We start from the raw sequence: 20,028 nt of genomic DNA, 5'->3' as shown, positions 1-20,028 counted from the left end.
GATTTAACTAGAAAATCTTCTTCTAACCCTAAATCAATAAACATAAAAGCCAAAACCAGTCGCCCCCTCTCCCTCCTCTCTTTGTCTGCCGTTGTTCCCCAGCTCACCATCCTCCATCACAGTAAACTATCTCTCAATCCTCTCTTGTCTATCTTGGGTTAAGCTGCTTAGGCTAAAAGAAAGGAAACATAAGATCTTAGTCATATGAGGAGATCTTTTACTATGAACTGTTTGCCTTTCCTAGTTTAACTCTTTCTGTTCTTATTTCCTTGTTTTGACTCTTTTTTTCCCTTTTAGATAATTAAAGTAGTATATGATCTCAAGAAAATGTAAAGCATTGCCCTCACTCAACTTATTTCAATCAAAATTGAAGTCATGAAGTGTAGAACATTTATGAAAATGAAAACCATTTGTTTGGGATCTGATTGAGTTCTCCTTCTCCTTTTCTATTACTAAGTGTTGATTGAGAACCATTTGTTAATTTTCTTTACTTGGCAAAAATAAATAAATAAATAAATAAAAAGGATGTTTCTTCAGTTTAGTATCTTTGTGGCAAAATGTCACTCAACTAGCTAGCTTTTTCTATCCATTAGTAGTTAAGGCTATATTTTAGCAGCTAGTTTAGAGTGTATCACTCAACATATATCCTTTAGTATTTCTTCCAATTTTGATTTACATTGTAGTTTACATTACTTATCTTCTTTTATATATATATTTTTATTATTATTAATGTGGGTGTTCAGGTCAGCTTGTGTGTACCTTAACTAATTTCACAGGTCTTGAAGTTAACGAGCATGTATTCAGGACCCAAACTCGTGATCATTAAAAAAAAAACTCAATATCTGACCAATTACGCTGCTTTTCAGATTCCTTCCTTTACATATTGTTTGTTTTCTTAGCTAGCTTCCGAGTTTTTAAGATGATCAAGGATACCAACATGACTGTATTTATATATAATAACTCATCTTTGCTCATTATGATTTGCTAGTAACACAAGAAATGAAAAGAATTTAATTCAGATCTTACTTTATTCAATGTATGCTCTGTGGGCATTCTCATTACAAAAACAAAAGGAAAAAAAGAGTACGTCTCGAGTAGAATACTAGCATTCTCATTACAGTACAGCATTGCTTGATCTCATCAGGCCATGCATAAAACAAGTTGAATCGAACTGTAACAATACAAACTAAACTTCCCTTTCCTGAGTACAAGTACTTCTCTTCTGATGGCTGTCGCACCCGATATCGTGGCGGCCCACAAAATAAATTCTAAATATTATGGAAAAAGAACAGATTTCTGGCATCTAGTTCTTTTAAGGGAAAAGGTTTTGTTTGAGGAGTCGCCACCTAGTATTATGGTCACTAGGAACCCTAACTGGTCAACAGAGATTCTATGGCTCGGGATTGGTTACGTAAAAGGGAAGATATTATCACCCCTTAAACATTCTGCCTAAGGCAGACTGCATTGCTGGTTTTGTCTTAAATTGCTAAATGTTTATTAGTTTATGCTATGATGATTTGTTTATAATATTTCTGACTCTGGCGCCAGTGAATATTCGAACTCGAATAATTCCAACTCTGGCGTTGGTAAAAATTCGTAGCTACGAAAAAAAAAATTAGATCAATATTTTTTATTCCTTACTCTAGCACCAGTGAATAAATAAATAAAAATAAATTTATTTTTTACGCACGCACATATTTTTTATTTTTCTAGCTAAAAAAAATAAAATACAACGAATAAAAATAATATAAATTTAAACCGGTATTTTTATTCCTGACTCTGGCGTCAGTGAATAAATCAATAAATTTACATTATTTTTATTCATGCATACACATTTTTTTTATTTTTCTACTTTTTTTATTTTTTCTGTTTCTCTATTTTTTTTTATATTTTTTTTTGGGGCTGGGTCCAACTCAGCCCACATGGGCTGGGCTAGACCCAGCCAGCCCGGCCCGGTCACTGGCCCAAGCCAGTGACCTGGCCGAGCAAAAGCAACACGCGTGCGACAAGCCACGCGTGTTGCTGCGCTGTGCAAGTGAATTAAAATTCACTTGCACAGTATGCTGCTAATAATTTGAAAACGAATGAAAGGCAGAGGAAGTGGCTTACCTTGGTTGGCCGAAGGCAACGAAGACGATGACAAAGCTCCTTCTGTGTGATTGAACCACGCTTGGCAGGGCACCCTTTTCACCTTCCCTTGCGTTCTTCTCTCTGGGATTTGTGTTTCCTTTGCTTCTGGTTATCTAGCCTATTATCCCGGTTTTTTTTTAGATGAAGGAACGCATACGATGGCGATGCTGGGGGGCTCTTTTTTTTATTTGCAGGAGGCGATCAAGAAGACGGTGATGTTAATGTTGGTATTCTGGGTTTGTTGCTTGCTTTTGTCTCTGTTTTTGCTCTGTATACTGTTTTCTTTGTCTCTGTTTTCTGGGTTTTTTTTCTGTTTTTGCTCTGTTTTTTACTCTGTTCTTTGCTCTGGTTGCTGGGTTTTTCTTCTCTCTTTTTGTTCAGTTCCCTTCCCCAGTTTTTCCTTTTTTTCCTCCCCTTGCGAGGTTGCATTTACCCGGGTTTTTATAGGGCTGGGAGATCGATCGGCGTTGTAACAGCCGGCAGTAATGGCGTGGGGCGTTCCATTCAATGGAGAAACGTCCCTGCGTTTAATGGCGGAACCGCTACAGGGGAAGAAGACGAGCGAACAGTCGCCTCCCAAAACGACTCCGTTTTTACAATTCCAAAGGCTGCTTTCAATTTGGTCCTCGGAATTTTGTAATTTTGCAATCAAGCTGCTGGTTAAAATGTAATTGGATCCTTGCATTTGCGCGACATTTTCAATGTAATTCTTGGATTCTAATTTTCCAATTTTGACCCCAAACTTTAATATTTCTTCAATTAAGTCCCTGAATAAGTTAATTTAATTAAATCCAAAGTCCAATTTAGTCTAAAACTTATCAATTCTCTAATTAAGCCCCTGATTGGATTAAATAGATTATTTCCAAGCTTAATTAAGTCTCAAAACTTATCAATTCTCCAACTAAACCCTTAATTGGATGAATTAAATTAATTTCAAGCTTAATTAAGTCTCAAAACTTATCAATTTTCCAATTAAAACCTTGATTGGATGAATTAAATTAATTCCAAGCTTAATTGGATTAATTCCAAAGTTTAATTAAACCCCAAAACTTCCAATCATTTTGTCCTTAACCCAAATTTTAATTCATTCTTCATTTACTTGTTTTTTCCAATATTATTATTATTTTTTTCATCATCATTTTTTTAATTCTTTTAGTAAATAAAATAATTAAAATTAAATGGTTAAAAATTGAGTTATGACAATGGCCATCTTCCTCCCCCCTTATTTCTTATCTATTAGGTGCGCTATAATATTTTTGGAGGCGTCCTGTTACTATTTTGGTAGTATGGCATTATCATTATTATTATAACATATCTTAGAGTTGGTGCAATCAATATCGTCCCTGGTAAGATATCCTTGGTGTCACAGCCGGATTAGTGAAGAGTCTACAGACAGTATAGACCTATGACGTGAAATGGACCTCGTATCTGCCATGTGAGGTTTACACACACACACACCCACAATTGTGGTCCGAATTCAATGGTGATAATGAAATCACTATATAAATCCGGGTTGTTGTAAATTATTGGTCATTTTAAGTTCCCAGAGGAATCTTCTAAATCTTTTTTTGAAGAGAGAAATTGATGTAACTTGGAGTGTTAATTTTTTTTTTTATGTTTTAGGTGTATTTTTAATGTTTTGTTAAATCATTTTAATTCTCAACACTATAGCAATTAATTTTTTCAATAAGAATTGAAATTCTTTTCAAATATCATTCCACATTGATAAAGAATTTCACAATCAATATTATTTGATAATAGATGAAATATTTTATCTAATTCATTAAGGGATAATAAATCATCTCTTAATTATTCAAATATATTTATATAATTTATGTTATATATAATATATGCCTATTTATTATCTTAATTAGGACAACATGTGATTCAGAATTAAAGCATGACACTTCATATATAAGATAACTTAGTGATCTCAATTTTAAGGATCACTTACATAATTATCGGGTGAGCCTTTCCATAGACATAGGTAATCTCTCCATATTGAATTATTTTGTGGGTTAGTTCAGTGTACAAGTTATTTGACAAGCACTTGTATATTAATTCTAAATATCTCTCGTACCTTAATTTATAAGAGCAGTTATTTCCTTTCATAAAGGAAGAACCATGATATGTATATGCTTCCAATTAATATCTAGTTTTAATAGAATATTGATTAAGAACATTTAGGAATAATGATTTGATGCAATAAGATTCATAATTATAACAACTTTATAATTTTATTTGCAAAGTATTTTTTATTTCATGAACCTTATCTTTACTCTAGATTTATTAAAGAAATATAAATGAATATTAAAAATAAAATAATAAATTATTAATAATAAATATAATAAACTAAATATTATTACTCAATAGTCTAATATATTTAGTGTTATTAATAATAAAAAGGGCATCAACAATGACAAAAAATAGTTCCTTGGATGTTACAACTGAACATAAATCATGAACCTTTTAATATAGTGATTTCTTTTTTTCTTTTTCTTTAATTAATGCTGGTGTTCAAATCAGCTTGTACGCATCTCGACTAATCCTACAGATTTTGAAGTTAATAAAAGCCTTCGTGACCCTGATATTTATGGAACTCGAACTGGTAATCTTTAGGAAGCAAACCCAGAACTTAACCAGTAGAATTATATCCCTCAAGGTTAATATGATGATTTCTTTTCTTACCAAGAAATCCTTTTCTCCTCTTTACTGGCATAGATAGATCTGTTCATTTCAATAATACAATGCATTATGTAGGTTAATGCGACGAGCAAATCAACGTTATTTATGCTTCAGCCTTCCTGGGAGAAGAAATGGGAATGTTTGCTAAAACTCAAAGTGTAAATTAAAAAAGAATTAAATCAATTTTAAAGTTAAATCAATTTTTAATGGCCCATAAAAAGCTCATTAAAAATGACAGGTTTTGTTGGTTTTTTTCGTTAAAAAAATCAATCTGAATCAAATTAAAATTAATCTTGAACAATTTTTTAGTTAGATTTGATTTTATATATATATATATATATATATGTTGGTTTGGTTGGTTTTTATATATAAAAAACCTAACCGAACAAACAATACTTACTTTAAAAATATATAAAAAAAGAGTGTTTTTTGTTCTTTCTTTCTTCTTTTTACTAGGTACGTAGACCATAAATATCAATATTTTAAGTATTGTGGCCATACATTTTATTCACATTTGAAAATACATAAGATGCGAAATCTCACACAAATTTTAGCACTTTTTCGTCCACAAAATTTAAAATCATATAAATATTTTCAAGAACTTTCAGACAAAGGAATAGATGGAAGGGGAAAAAAAGGAAAAGCCAGAGACATGCAAGCACCGACAGTCCAGAGAAGAGCACTGCTGCTTCTGATAAGCAGTGAATGCCGGAGGAGGAGAGTTGGATGCGTGGCATTAGAAAGCAGCATTGCATATGTATGGAAACGCAGGTGGTTTTCTTTTCCTTTTTTTTTTGCTTTCATCATTAGCAAAGTTTGTGAGAAAAATCCGGATTGACCGAAAATTTAAATTTAAAATTAACAGATTAAAAATATATCTTCACCACTTGCACACAATTTCCCACTTTTCTAGTATAAATATAGGTGTGAGAGAGAGGAAATACAAGTGCCATAATCTAATCACAAAATCATGAAGCAAATCCCCCAATTTTCACATTAAAAAAAGAGTAAAAAAAACCTCCTCAAAAACAGTTCCAAGGATTTGGACCGTTCACATCGACCTAAATCATGTAAAAAAACAATTAATAAACCAATGAATCCAACCAACCACTCATTTATAACCCAAAAAATCACACAGAAGAATTTTGTGGAGTACCATCCTGATTCACCACACCACCACCTTGTGTACAATCTACTGCTACAATGGTTGCCACTGGAGCTGCCTGATATGGAGTTGTATAAGACACCTATCTCCCTGCAACCAACCTGCGATACCCCTGCTCATCCACTCCGACTTTTGGCTCCACCAATCCACCAGCTTTCGTCGTCTGCTGTAGTTGAATTGAACCAGCCGCTGGTGGCTGGACAGGACGGCAAACCTCCTAAATTAAACTTTCCATCCAATTAATTTTTCATTAGATTTATTTTCAATCTAGACAGGCTTGAGATAAGCAGTCAGGTGTAGATCTCCTACAACTAGATGATAATTTGTCCCAAACAAATTACATAAATTACGTAACAGATGTATTTATGAACTAGTGAGATAAGTCCAGATCCAATAGGAGGTTTGATTGTGCTAGATCTAATTAACAACTCAAATGGACTAAAAATTTTATAGGAGTTTGCGGAGTCTATTTTTCTATAATAGCCACTATATCATTACACAGATCGTTAGATCTTGAGATATAAAAAATCTCACAAAGACTCATGGTTTTAGTAGTTTTGTTATTTTCTGATTTTGTGGTTATTTCCTTGTTATTTTTGGATTTTAGTTTTTATTTTCTAGTTGAGGTAGAGTTTCTAGCCGATTTAAAACTTTGTAAACCTCCTAAGAAGACATACTTTATCATCATTATTTTGGAGAGAATAAAACTGTGAATTTAATGTTCATATCTGCAACCCTTTTCGCTCATAAAAATTTATGTATATGTATGTTTGTTGTCTTTAGCTTCCGCCTGCATCACTTATTTATCAGGAACAAAAACGACGAAGTAAACTCGGAACATTTTGACTAAAATTTAGGCGAGAAATCTAAAATGACTTGATACCCATAACGAGATAAAATTTACACCTGATTTATTTTTTAAAATGGTACAGGGTGTACCTGCCATTCTGGTCGGAACATAATGAAATTGACAACCTTGATTATATGTGGTCGCTTTGGCCTTTTGATTTCTTGCCTTATTGATTTTTTTAATTAGCAAAATAAATTAAAAATACGAGCATAATAATATAATTTGTACATGTTACAATTCACAATCACAATATTTAAGGATGTTGCGTTTAGGAATCACAACATCTATTGAATCGCAACAAGTCGTGCAATGTGCTTGATCATTTTAAATCTTACCATTTTACAAAATGACCCGACCATTTTCTTGAAATTCTAGAATTTCTAGAATATGTTCAACATCTTATAACATGCATTTTCTTCACATAATGAACCATGCATGTATTAAACTATATTTTCATATTCAAGGACATGCATGCATCACAACATCCTCTATAAATCCAAGAAATCAACAATATTAAAATTAAAACTAAAAAGATAAGTATATGAGAGTCCTTAAATCTATCAAAAAAGATCTTTTGATAGGTTACTAGCTACCTTGACTAGAGAGACTGGATCAGATTGCTAGAACCAAGAGATTAATTGATTATCCAACATATAAGCCTTGTTCCTAAGCTACTTAAATTTTCGAGGGTCTCATCAATTAAATATATCCATTGTAATAAAATTTTTAAAAAAAGACTCCATTGGTATTTATATAATGAAGTGTTTATCAATGTTGAATGGTGGAGACAAAGCCCACCATTTATGGTCAAGAAGGCATAATTATTCAACAAGAAAGGCAGCATGTGCACTATTTACAAAGGTCAAGGTTAGCTGCAACTTTTAGTGCCTAAGTTTGACAATGAAGGCAAAAAGTTTGCCTGGAAAAGAAGGGCCATTTGAAGCCTATAAAAGGTTGTGTTAAGAGCAGAATCATAAGCAACAAAAGTAGTGCAAAAAAAGAGAGAATGAGAGAGTGGCAGCAACTGTGTAGCCTAGAAAAATGAGAGATAGAAAAAGAGAGAAGTGAGGCAATTACAAGAGAATATAAGTATGAGGTTTGTCCTCCATTGTTATAAATTGTAGTTTTCTCCTGTCTAATAACATTGGTTACTACGTGGAAGTAGACAAGTTGCTAAATCTTTTTGTACATTAATAGTCCTAACACTTTATTTTTATATATCTAATTAAACCTTTTTGTAAGAATTAAAAAATTATATTTCATTAATACCAAAAGTGGTATAAATATACAATCATGAAATATACAACTATATTTTATTCAACTATAGCCATATTACAATCATGAAAAAGATAATAATAATAATAATACTTATATGATCCAAGAAAAGGTTGAACAGGGAAATTCGAATTCTAGAAAAATGATATCTATTGTCCACTTTTACTCTATTGAGTATAACTTTCAATTCAACCGCCGGATTATTCAACCGCCGGATCGAACTGAAATTATACTAAAATTTTCAAGACATATTTTTCTACATTGTATTAACATTTTATATCAATCAAAGTTCGAAAAGGTCTAGTCATACAGGTTAATAAATATAACATAAATTTTGTTATTTTTTCTTTTTGACTTGTGGACTTCCTCCTTGAATAAGATTCTTTTTCTAATAATATAAGGATATTCAAAAGCTTATTTTTGGAAGTTTCCTATTCTACAGGAATCTTTAATGACCAACAATATAGTTTCTAAGTATAGTAATTATTCCTTAATATTCTAAAATCATTTTCTTACAAGAAAGGAGGGTTGAAGTATTTAATGACAGGGTACTTTTAGGATGAATTATTTATTTGTATAACTCTTAATTATTTTAAATTTTTATTTTTTTTTATTTGGATATTTACATTTAGTTTAGAACTTGTGTTTTAGTTTAGGTTTGTTTTGGCATAAAACCAATGTTTTAAGACTGTTTTATGCATTAGACTTGTGTTAGTTAATTATTAGCTTAGGCTCATTGGTTTGCAACCCAATAAGGGTCCACTAAGGTTATTTAGGATTATATATTGTTTTTTTTTTCCTGTAAAATTCACCATCCATGATGTTTTGAATAACTTGCGTTTTGCATGATGCAATAATTTTTTCTTTGTTGGAAAAAAGATCAACAATTGACTTATCAATGTATAATTGATCTTGCAACATCATTACATAATTTGGGTTTTTATTTCGCTATAAACAATAGGTCCAAGCTCTTTTCCAACACATTTGGTTCTTAGATACAGGGTTATCTTTAGGTAAAAGTTTCTATCCAAACTTGAATTCCAACTTTCTTGGGTTGATTATCTACTTCATTGTGGGTTTGAAGATTGCTATCATAGGGGTTCATATTAGTTGGTATCAGAGTAAGGTTCTAAAATTAGGTTATATCATTTTATTTTTTTAGTTTCTATGTTAATTCATTATTGTCATAATTCCATCTAGATTTATAGCATAGTTTAAAAAAAGTACATTATTCGCGATCTAGTTTACAATTTAAAAAAGATCAAAATCACAAAAACAAGTTTAATATGTCTTTTCAAAGCGAGTCAATATCCAAGCACGATGATTATTCAAGGTCGAATCCTTTTGAATTGAGGGGGAATGATGTGAATCAACAAGCATCTCAAAAGGATCTATTACATGTTTCGATTACGCCTATTACAAGGTCAAGAACTAAAAAGATTAAAGAGACATTTGTGGGTTAATTCAAGATATGTGGGTCTTATTTACTACAAGACTTGCAAGTTCAACTTATTTTCCTACTTGCATGTGAATTGAGTTTATTTTTTTAATGTGCAGTTTTATGTTAATGAGAATAATTTTCGATCCAATTGTTGGATTTGACTAAAATTTAACCAAAAGATTTTAGAGGCCTTGTTTTATATTGGGTTAAAATTTTAGGTCAATTAGACATTAGAAAGGTCTTGTAATAAGGTCCAAAAACCATTGTGCGAGATTTGTATTAGTTTCCTAGTTGATTTAAGATTTTTTTATTTTTCCAGTATTTTTTAAGATGTTTTTATTTATTATAAATATGGTTATTTAGCTTGTATTTTAATATTTTTTTAAAAAGAGATGGATTTATTTATTCAAAAATAAAACTTGTGTGAGATAGTTTTCTCCTACTCTTTTCTTATAGAACATTTTCAAAAACTTATTAAAGATCAATTGTCTTTGTAGCGTTCATCTTCACTTGTCAAAGAATTACCTAAGTTTCGTTGTGTCTTCTGTACATTCAGTTCACATCTTGATTATAGGCATTGGGTGGGGGTTGGTTACTTATAGTTTTGGTGTCTCGATATAAGTTATCATTGTGTTAAGCTTGATTCCAAACTTGATCGTAGTTTTCTTAGGAAGCGTCTTACTTGGTTATGAGATTCTGGATTTCTATATGTAGATATAGAAATCTTGATGTTTGAAAAAGATACTCCCAACTAATATAAAAATTATGACATAGAAAATGTTGTCTATGAAGTGTTTGTTTTTGTGGTTTGACCTACTTTTTAAAATGTTTTTAAAATTATTTTTTATTTTAAAAATATTAAATTAATGATTTTTAGATGCTTTTGATAATTTTGATGAATTAATATAAAAAAATCAAAAAAATTATTTTAATATATTTTTAATTAAAAAATACTTTACACCACATTATCAAATTATATATAAAGCTAAAACATGTGGGGAAATCACTGTTCATCAAGACTTATTGTACTGTTGATTGTAATAGTGCTAAAAAGGGCACTGTTCACCAAGACTCATTGCATTATAGATTGTACAATTTGTGGGGGCATTGTGTGCTGCAGCTCTAGGCACAGACACCTGGCGCAAAGGCAGTCCATTCCCAGCCACAAAAGTTCTAAGGCTACAGGGGGAGGGGTTGCACCCCAGATTATGGACACTTGGTGCTTGGGTTGTCATGCCCTAGCACTGGGGTCATACCCGTGAGCTGGCTGCCCAACCAAGCTAACATGGTCTGCTGGCAAGACCTCCTTATGTTAGGTCATGTCTCGAAACCCATATGTGTTGGATCCGGACGCAAACCCCAAACCTAAAACAAACATTACTGGGCCCGGCACCGGAAGGACCCAAACCCCAACCCTATTGAGTCTGACCACAAACCCATCCCCCAACTCTCTTGGCTTATGACAACAAAGGACCCACCCCTAAACCTGGCGCTTGGGTGGCTCCAATGCGCGGGGGCAGACCCGAGCACCACCTAACGCTTAGGTCATGAAAAAAGGCCCTATTGGTTATGCTTAAGCACCACCTGGCACTGGGGCACAATCGAGCGTCACCTGATGCTTGGATCACGGCAAAAGGCTCGATTGGCTTTGCCTGAGCGCCACCTGGCGCATGAGTGTGTTATAAATATTATTATTTTTATTATAATTTATAATATTAATAAAATAATTAATAAATTTTAAAAAAATATATTATTTTTTATAATTAATTTTATTTTTATTATGATTTAAAGTATTAATATTAAAAATAATAATATTTGTGTTATAATTATTTTTACTTTTAGTATAATTAAAAGTCTGGGCGCGTCCATGCCCAACCCCAAGGTGGGCTGGACGTGTCCACGCCCAGCTTGGGCTATGTCCAAGCGCCACCTGGCGCTGGGGCACAATCGAGCGCCACCTGGTGTTTGGGATTCTCCAATGCGAAGGGCAGACCTTAGCGCCACCTAGCGCATGAGTGTGTTACAAATATTATTATTTTTATTATAATTTATATTATTAATAAATTTGAAAAAAAATTTATTACTATTAAAAAAAATATTATTTGTGTTGTTGTTACCCAATTTTTGACCCACCTATTTCATAAAATTTTCAAAAAAATCCAAAAATAGTGAAAAACAACGAAAATCCAAAAAAATATGTTTTTAATATTTGCATCGTTTTTAGCATTTTTAATGTCATCCAAAAAAGAATTTAAATTTTCAAAGGTCTTTCGAACGCGCTCGATTTTTCACGCGCCATTTTTAAAATCATTGATTTTCCTCATTGATTCGACGTTGATATTGCTCGTTTTCAAAAAATATAAAAAATTAAAAAAAATCAAATTTACAAAAAAGAAGAAGAAGAAGAAGTTGAGGGACCAAACAATATTTTACCTATAAATAGTAGCCTTCAACACACACAAGTGAAGGAGGGGGGCAATTTTGAAAGAAAAAAAAACAAAAAAAAACCCTAAACCTAAATGACACGACCAAAAGATTGATGTCTTCTCCCAAGTGTAGGAGTGTCGAAGTAATAAATAACCCGACAAGACCGGGGTTGAACCACAGGGAGGTTAATTGTATAAATTATAAACAACAATAATACAACAACAATAGTAACAACAACAATAGTAACAATAATAATAATAATAATAGTAGTAGTAGTAGTAGTAGTAGTAGTAGTAGTAGTAGTAGTAGTAGTAGTAGTAGTAGTAGTAATAGTAATAGTAATAGTACTATTAATAATGATAATAATAAAGATGATGAAGAAGAAGTTGATGAGAACTTTGAGATAGAAGATTAACGTAAGGATTAAACAATGATAACAACAAATGTCAAGGTTAAAGGATCCACTAATTGTATTTCAAACAAGTATAGTATAAACTCTTATTATTCAATTGGAAACCACACACAAGGAGGTTCCAATCAGATTATAAATTGTTAACATGATTACATTAGTTATCTTATTCTAATAATGTTAATACTTGTAAATGTTGTTAGGCATTCATGATTATAACTTATGTTAACAACAAATCAAGTTCCTTTCATAGCTCAGGTGTCGGTTATACCATACAGTATGGGTTATGAAAGTGTCAAGTATTTGTTGTACCAAGAGTTATACAACATAAATCTAGATTCACCATTTAACAAGTAAAGTATTAAAAGTGAACAAGATAACAAATACAAAGCATGTTAGTATCCAACATTAAGGTCCATGTTAAGTTTATATTATACTTATTCTTACACCATTAGTGTACCCTTTTTACCTTGACATAATTAACTTATCTACACATAATGAAAGAAAGAAACATAAATAAACAAGATAAGAGCATAAATGAGAAAGAAGTTAACTAAGTAAAGAAAAGGAAATGAAAGGCATAATCAAGAGATTATTATAAACAAAACTTAAGTATTACAAAAGAGAGAGCAAGAGCATGATTTTGATCTGAACACCAAGATGCCTAAATATATGGCAAATGCCTCCTTTTATAGGCTAAAATTCAGAACTATTGATTTGTTGACTAATTGATGAATGGGTGGCCACATCTTGACTTGGTGACAATTCTTATCTTTTTGTCTGCCAAAAAGGTCATTGATAACGTCATAATTTGAATAGACTTCAATCATGAAAGTTCTAGGAAATTGTCTCATCTTTCCAGGAAATAAAAATTTGAGATCATTTGGACTTCTAGAACTCGAGATATGGGCTGAACATTGAACAGTGTATGGGCTACAGGACAAATTCGGACTTCTTCGTTATTGCTACAATTTGAACTTGAAAACAGCCTTGTTAAATCTTGGGCTCCCATGAAAGTTGTAGGCCTATGTCTTACCTTTCCATCCATATAAAGTAGACCTAAATCCGAGATCTACAGCTCCAGATATGACCTGATTACCGAACAATGTTCCAGTTTGGACTGCACCAACATCTCTTTTCTAAGTTTGGCCATCTCTTTGTCCTTTCAATTTCAGTACTTCAACTCATCAATCAATTCTTTCATTTATGTGATAGGCCTGTATTTAAGATGAACATTTACCATAAACTAAAGGTATCTTATATTATTAGATATGTTATTATAAAACATGATTTAGTTAAGGAGTTATTGATACTTCAAATGCAAAATAATAATATAAAACCTTGATAAAAATACACTTTTAAGTACTAATCACTAAATCTATCTCTAACCAAACAGTCGCCCCTGGTTTGGATTTTTTTTGCTCCAGCAGGCCACAAGACAGGCTTCCCCTTCTCAACACCAGCCTCTCCATCCCCACAGATGCCCGACCACCACACATTTTCCTTTTCCAAACGAGCCGCTTCCCAACGCCATTTCCCCATTTTCTGCCCAACGTCGTGTCCTTCTCCCAGCTAACCCAAGATACCCATCGTCCCTCTCCTCTCTCAACCTCCCCCCACAGAGAACCAGCCAAAGCGGCGCGCTCTCCCCAGCTTTGGGATTTTTGCTCCCACACCATTTCCTTTCCCTTCTCGCCGCCAGCCATACCTAGACAGCCCAAACACAGCATCTCCATTTCCCCTGCACACCGGTCTCCAAAACCAACACCCCTTTGTCGCAAACCTTCCCCTCTCAATTGCTCTTCTCAATCCCAGACCTTCCCTATTATTTGGTGTTATAATTATTTTTATTTTTATTGTGATTAAAAAGATTAATATTAAAAATAATATTATTTGTGTTATAATTATTTTTATTTTTATTTTTATTATAATTAAAAGTTTGGGTGCGTCCATACCTAACTCCAAGTGGGGCTGGACACAGCCACGCCCACACCCAAGTTGGGGCTAGACGCATCCACGCCTAACCCCAAGGTGGGAGTGGACGCGTGTTCGCCCAAACCCAAGGTGGGCGCGGACGCGTTCACACCCAACCCCAAGGTGGGCCGGACGCGCCCACTTCCACCCCCAAGTTGGGTCTAAACGTGTTCACGTCCACCCACATGTGTTAATATAATAATATATATTAGAAATATAATTTTTTTCTCTTATAATTTAAAGGGTTTTTTTTTCTAAAATTATCTTTGTTGATTTTTTTAATATTAAATTAGTAGAGAATTTAGCTTTATAATTTTTTTTTCTTTTTATTAACATAAAAGCTAAATTATATGAGGAAAACACTATATCTTTCCTCACAAAATATTGTGGATTGCTACAAATCATTTTGTTCAGTCTCTAAGTTTTTTATTTCTAACATAATTTTTTTTTCATCATAAAATATTGACTCAATCATATTTTTAGTTTCTATTACTTATCTACTACTAATTCACAATTATAATACTATTAAATATATTTATTTTATAAATCCGTGACAACATACAGCACACCATCTCGTACATCCTATAAGAGCTCAATGTTATCTCCGTGGTTTTATAAGCCGTTATCTCACATCTCAAGTTAATAAGCCATCCTTGTGGTGCGAGTTCTTTATAGTTCACACACGTATATATGTGCAAATATTATATTAATATTACTATTGAATTTTCAACTAATTAAAAAAAATCTGTCTCGTTAGATTATTTGAAGCAGTGAATTGGGTTAACTCCAATATGAGATAAACCGATGCCATTATTTATAGAAAGCTAAAACAAAAAATGACATGATTTTGCAACATCTGGTCCATTTTATATTTTAAACCAAGCATTTGAATGATTCAGCTTGAAAAATACGCTGGGGGTGGTTACAGTTTGAATTGCTGGACTCTAATGGCCATCCTTCGAATTTTCTTGGAGATTTCTAACATTAAATAAAGGCAGCTTCTGTCAACATTTTATACGTCGACTTGACTTTGATAGTAATAAAAACAAACCTCGACCAATACTTTTCAATTATCATGACATAGAAAAAGAAAAGGAAAGGAAAAGCCACTTTATATTGCTTGCATCTGGGTTTCTTTCTATCTGCGTAGAGAATATAGGATTCAGGATTGTGTCCACACTGTCGAACATGGGGAAAGTTGTTTGCACTGAATTGCATGCAGACCATGGCCTTGATTTCGATTTCATGGGACTTGTCATGGCACTGGTCATTGCTCTTGCCCTTGTGGCCATTTGTATTCAACCTCCTCGGCGAACTTTGGTGTTGCATCGCATCGCTTGAAAAGGTTCTCTTTGAATCTTTGGCCAGGTTCCTCGTAGTCTGAGTCTTCTTCGATTCTTTTTTGGCGTGAGTTCGTCATCTGAATCTTGCTTTCACGGGGAGGGCTGAAGATTTTGGATCTACTTATCTGGTTAGTTTAGTTATACTGTAATTTGTAATCAAAGATGTCATAAATATTGGATTCTAGTGCCGGTACATGGCTAAATAATGCCTAATATACTTTAGTTTACTACAATTTCACTCTTTCTTTGAGATAAGACCACGAAGAATCATGGGAATTCTGACACTATTTTTGCTTTGAGATTCGATCATAAGAATCTAAATTTCCTTCCAGTTTTAATTATAATGGAAACTTTCTGGTAGTATTTTTATTGTAACATGTGAACTTTATTGTAAAATAGTAGGCACAATCTTATTAACATGCCTCCAGTATGAACGTCAAAATTGTTTTTCATTACACTATCAAAGCTCTTCCACCAATCCAAAATGCAACATCTCAAGCAATAACACCAATTACTCAGAAACTTAACCGGTTATTTACTCAAGTGAGCAAGGATGGTACAAGTGGCCATGGAAAAACTGGAATACATGTCGGTTCTAAACTATAAATCTTTGTTAATTGATTTTCCAATGGAACCTTGAACTGTCTGCGAGAGATGCTCAATCCAGTACTTCAAAACAAGCTGACCATGACAGGTATTCTTGAACGTCTTCTTCCTCGCAGCTTTTCTACAGGATTCAGCATTCTCTCTTCCTTCCTTCTTTGCTTTTAGAATCACCTCTCTTTCAATCCTTGCCTTCTCTTCCTCTTCACACCATTTCTCATAAATTCTTTCAAGGTATTCCTGCCACTCTCATTTTTTTTTATCATCTTACTGCCTTATCCATTTTCTATCTCAGCCTGAAGCAGCGATTGAAACTGTAAATGTCTAGTTCAAATTCAACATTCATGTTAATCTTGAATGCAAATCTACAACAAAAACTTGACAGAAAAATTTCAATTTCCAGAACCCGTTAGGGTTGCATTTCTAATCAACAAAGACTTATTTCTCACCAAATCACGCAAAGCCAAAAGAAGCTTGTAATGTATAAATCTCAATTTTCAATATAGGACACGAGCCCAGATTGCTGCTCTATAATCATGTGGCGATATTATATGAAAAACACAGTTTCAAAAATGAAATACTCATCAACAGATTTTGCAAGAATTGTACTCATCTAAACAAACAATATAATTGCTGAGTGCTAAACAAACAAACGAAATTCTCACACCCCTGAGGATCTTACAGCTGAGGAAAGCTCATTTGGCTGATTTTGCTGCTTCAGCTTCTTCTTAAACTTGCTCACGTACTTAGCATTCTCATAAAACTCCCTTCGCTTCTCTAATACAAAACAGAGAAAAAATAATGTAAAAAAGAAGAAGCAAATCCTCTCATATTTCATAAAAAAAAAATTCGAAAATCATGAGCTACCCCATTACCAAGTATAAGTTCAACATCTTCAAATTCTCTCAGATCACTGAATGAGAAAAAATATTAAAAAAAAAATCAAGCAAACCCACTAAAGCTAGGAGCTTAATCAACCATTTTCAATAAGAATACAGAACAAAACACACCCGTTTAATTTAAATAAAAAAAATTATTAACATACTTAATTATAAGGGCAGGATTGGAGGAGGAGCAGGAGGAGGTGTTGGATTTGGCATTAATGAAAGCTTCAAGAGAAAGACCGGCGGCTCCTCCTAATTTGCTGTTCCGCTTTACTTTAGACTGTCGCTTTGTCGTTCTAAATTTTCCAATTTGAGGGTCGCTTTCGGCAAAAGCGTTGCCGTTTATCTGGTTATTCGGTCGGTTAAGTTTAATTTAGGGTATCTTAATTAGGGCAAATTTCAGTTACCCCCTAAAACAACTTTGTTCTGTGTCAATGCCCCCATCAAGTTTGAATTCTTCTCAATTACCCTTACTAAGCTATTCTAGTCTTCATAAACCTTTAAGAATTTTAAGAAAAGTCTAGATCAAACACACCCTCACGCACGCACAATCATATTAAAATTTATATAAGTTACCTATAAATTAATATTTAATTAAATGGTGAAATTGAAAAAAAATCAATATATTTAAAAGACAAAAAAATTAAAAAGAATGAGGATCAAGATTAACATAAAAAATAAAAATAATGTTGTAATTAAAGGGTGAAATAAAAAAGAATAATAAACTTTACAAAAGAGCCAAAAAAAATTAGGAACCAAAACAATGAGGAATAAATTAGAAAATATAATACCATCACTTTTAATTGAACGATAAATCCGAAAATCACTAAAAGTTTTATAAAAGGACTAAGGGTAAAAATTAGACATTCAAAGAATGAGGACCACATTAGAGAATATAATATTTGGTAAATTGGGATTGAATGATGAAATTGAAAACAAATAAAATTTCTACAAAATAGCCAAAATCAAAACTTAGAAATCAAAAGAATAAGGGATGAAGTTGAAATGTCAACCCCCAAAAGGAGCAAACTGTAATTTTTAGGGGATGAGAAAGAGAAGAAGGAAAAAAAAAAAAAGACCCATCGGTGTCAAACTGGACCACCAATGTGCACCACACCAACAGGAAAATGATACAACATTTCTTCTAATGACACAACGGAAGGATAATTTTAGATGTCGGGAAGCGTTGCACGTGTTGTTTGAAAGGTGTGAGCGCCTCTCACGCCCTTCCAAGTCTCATACACATACGCCAACTTTTTTTTTTATTATTTAGCCAAATTCAAGAATGCCCCTATGCTGACTTTGTATTTACAAAAAAAAAAACTATTGTAAATAGCTAAAAACGCCCCTTGACCTTAAACTTAATTTTTTAAAAGGGTATTTTCATACTTTTAAAGTGCATTTTAATTTTTTATTATTTTTATATTTGTGCAAATACCAAAGCGCTCATCAGTTTTAATTATAATAGCCAAAAAACTATTGTAAAAATATAAAAATACCCCTTAATGCCAGGTTTTTTTTATTTGCTTCCAAGGCTATTTGAGTCATTTTACTATGCAATTAAGATTGAAAAATACTTATATGTCCATGTTCTATTTGGTAATGACAAATGAGCTATGTGAAAAGACCTCAATGCCTTTAAAAGCTTATTTTAGGTTTTTTGGGTGGAGAAACAAAAATATTATTACACTATCATAATGAGTAGTAACAATGAATTCAAAACCACAATACTTTTTAAAGTGATTTTAGTTGTTTTTAATATGAAATTTTGATACAATAGAAAAAAAATATTAAATGAGTAACTTGGTATGATCTGTTTATAGTTTATTAAAATTTGCAACATATGTTTTCTTACGTGTTGAAGATTTAGAGTTTGAGTTTTATGTTTTTTATTAATATATGTTGTATCAAATATTTATAAGCTTGAGAAATATAATGTAAAATCCTTTATGAAAAAAAAAAAGAATTATTAAAAGTACAAGTTAATGTCCTTTTATCATTTCAATTAAAGTTATACTTTTGCTTATGGACTTAAAAGTATTATTTATTTAAGTTTATTTTTCTTTGAAAATATAATGGAAACCATTGGAAAAAAAACACCAAGAAGAATACAAGAACACTTGAGAGGAGTTTAGGCAAAGTTGTCAAAAATATTTTTTTGACATGACACGAAATATAAAATATAAAATATAAACTCGAATCGTAAAATCATAAATAAAATATTTTAACTAATTATATATTGATAATTTCAGTCAAGTAGTAAATAATAATATAACACAGTTAAAATAAAAGTAAAATAAATAATACAAAAGTCCAAATACCTTAGAATACATAGTTCAGATAAAAATTCATATATGATTTAAATAACTTAAAAATACAATACAATACAATTATATACATAGAATTACATTAACTGAAAATTAACAAACCTAAAATAAATAATATGTTGGGAAATAACTAGGAGTAGAGTTGTGCATCTATTCCAGTATCTTTATACACTACACTAACATGAGCTCAAATGGATTCTTTTTGTAACTCTACCAGCAGTATCGCACACAAGTTTTATAACTAGCTTTAAACATTATGTAAACTATACCTGTTTAATTTCTATCTTTCCACAGCCATTTTACATGAAGACAAAAGCCCAAAACAATCAAGAGGAAAAAATAATGGCAGGAAACTAAATGGCAGCAAGAAACCCAGCATCGAAATAAAAAAAAAAAACTAAACTAAATTCAGTAATGAAGTTATATACACATGCATATATCCGTTTGTTTACTCGTGAAGATCATAAGTTTTAGTTTTGAACAATGTAGGCCATCCAATCTTCGTCCTCTCTCTA

The 20,028-nt window shown here is 32.3% G+C and overlaps 2 long non-coding RNA genes across 3 annotated transcripts; one reads left to right on the top strand and one right to left on the bottom strand.

The window, feature by feature from the left end:
• The first annotated feature begins 2,080 nt into the window (after positions 1-2,080).
• LOC133692971 (uncharacterized) lies at positions 2,081-2,859 on the top strand. The gene is made up of 2 exons (XR_009842034.1): positions 2,081-2,353; positions 2,578-2,859. It is a non-coding gene; the product is annotated as an uncharacterized LOC133692971 (long non-coding RNA).
• Positions 2,860-16,129: 13,270 nt separating this feature from the next.
• Positions 16,130-17,544, bottom strand: LOC133691608 (uncharacterized). Of its 2 annotated transcripts, XR_009841717.1 has the most exons (4): positions 17,348-17,544; positions 17,178-17,215; positions 16,985-17,079; positions 16,130-16,598 (listed from the first exon to the last, which is right to left on the bottom strand). It is a non-coding gene; the product is annotated as an uncharacterized LOC133691608 (long non-coding RNA). The 2 variants fall into 2 exon arrangements; XR_009841716.1 differs by lacking the exon at positions 17,178-17,215 and having other exon boundaries at positions 17,348-17,539.
• Between the last annotated feature and the right edge of the window lie 2,484 nt (positions 17,545-20,028).

The sequence above is a fragment of the Populus nigra genome, chromosome 4 (assembly GCF_951802175.1).
Source record: "Populus nigra chromosome 4, ddPopNigr1.1, whole genome shotgun sequence".
Lineage (NCBI taxonomy): Eukaryota > Viridiplantae > Streptophyta > Magnoliopsida > Malpighiales > Salicaceae > Populus > Populus nigra.
The sequence above is the reverse complement of the archived record's forward strand: the minus strand, read 5'-3'. Positions and strand labels throughout refer to the sequence as shown.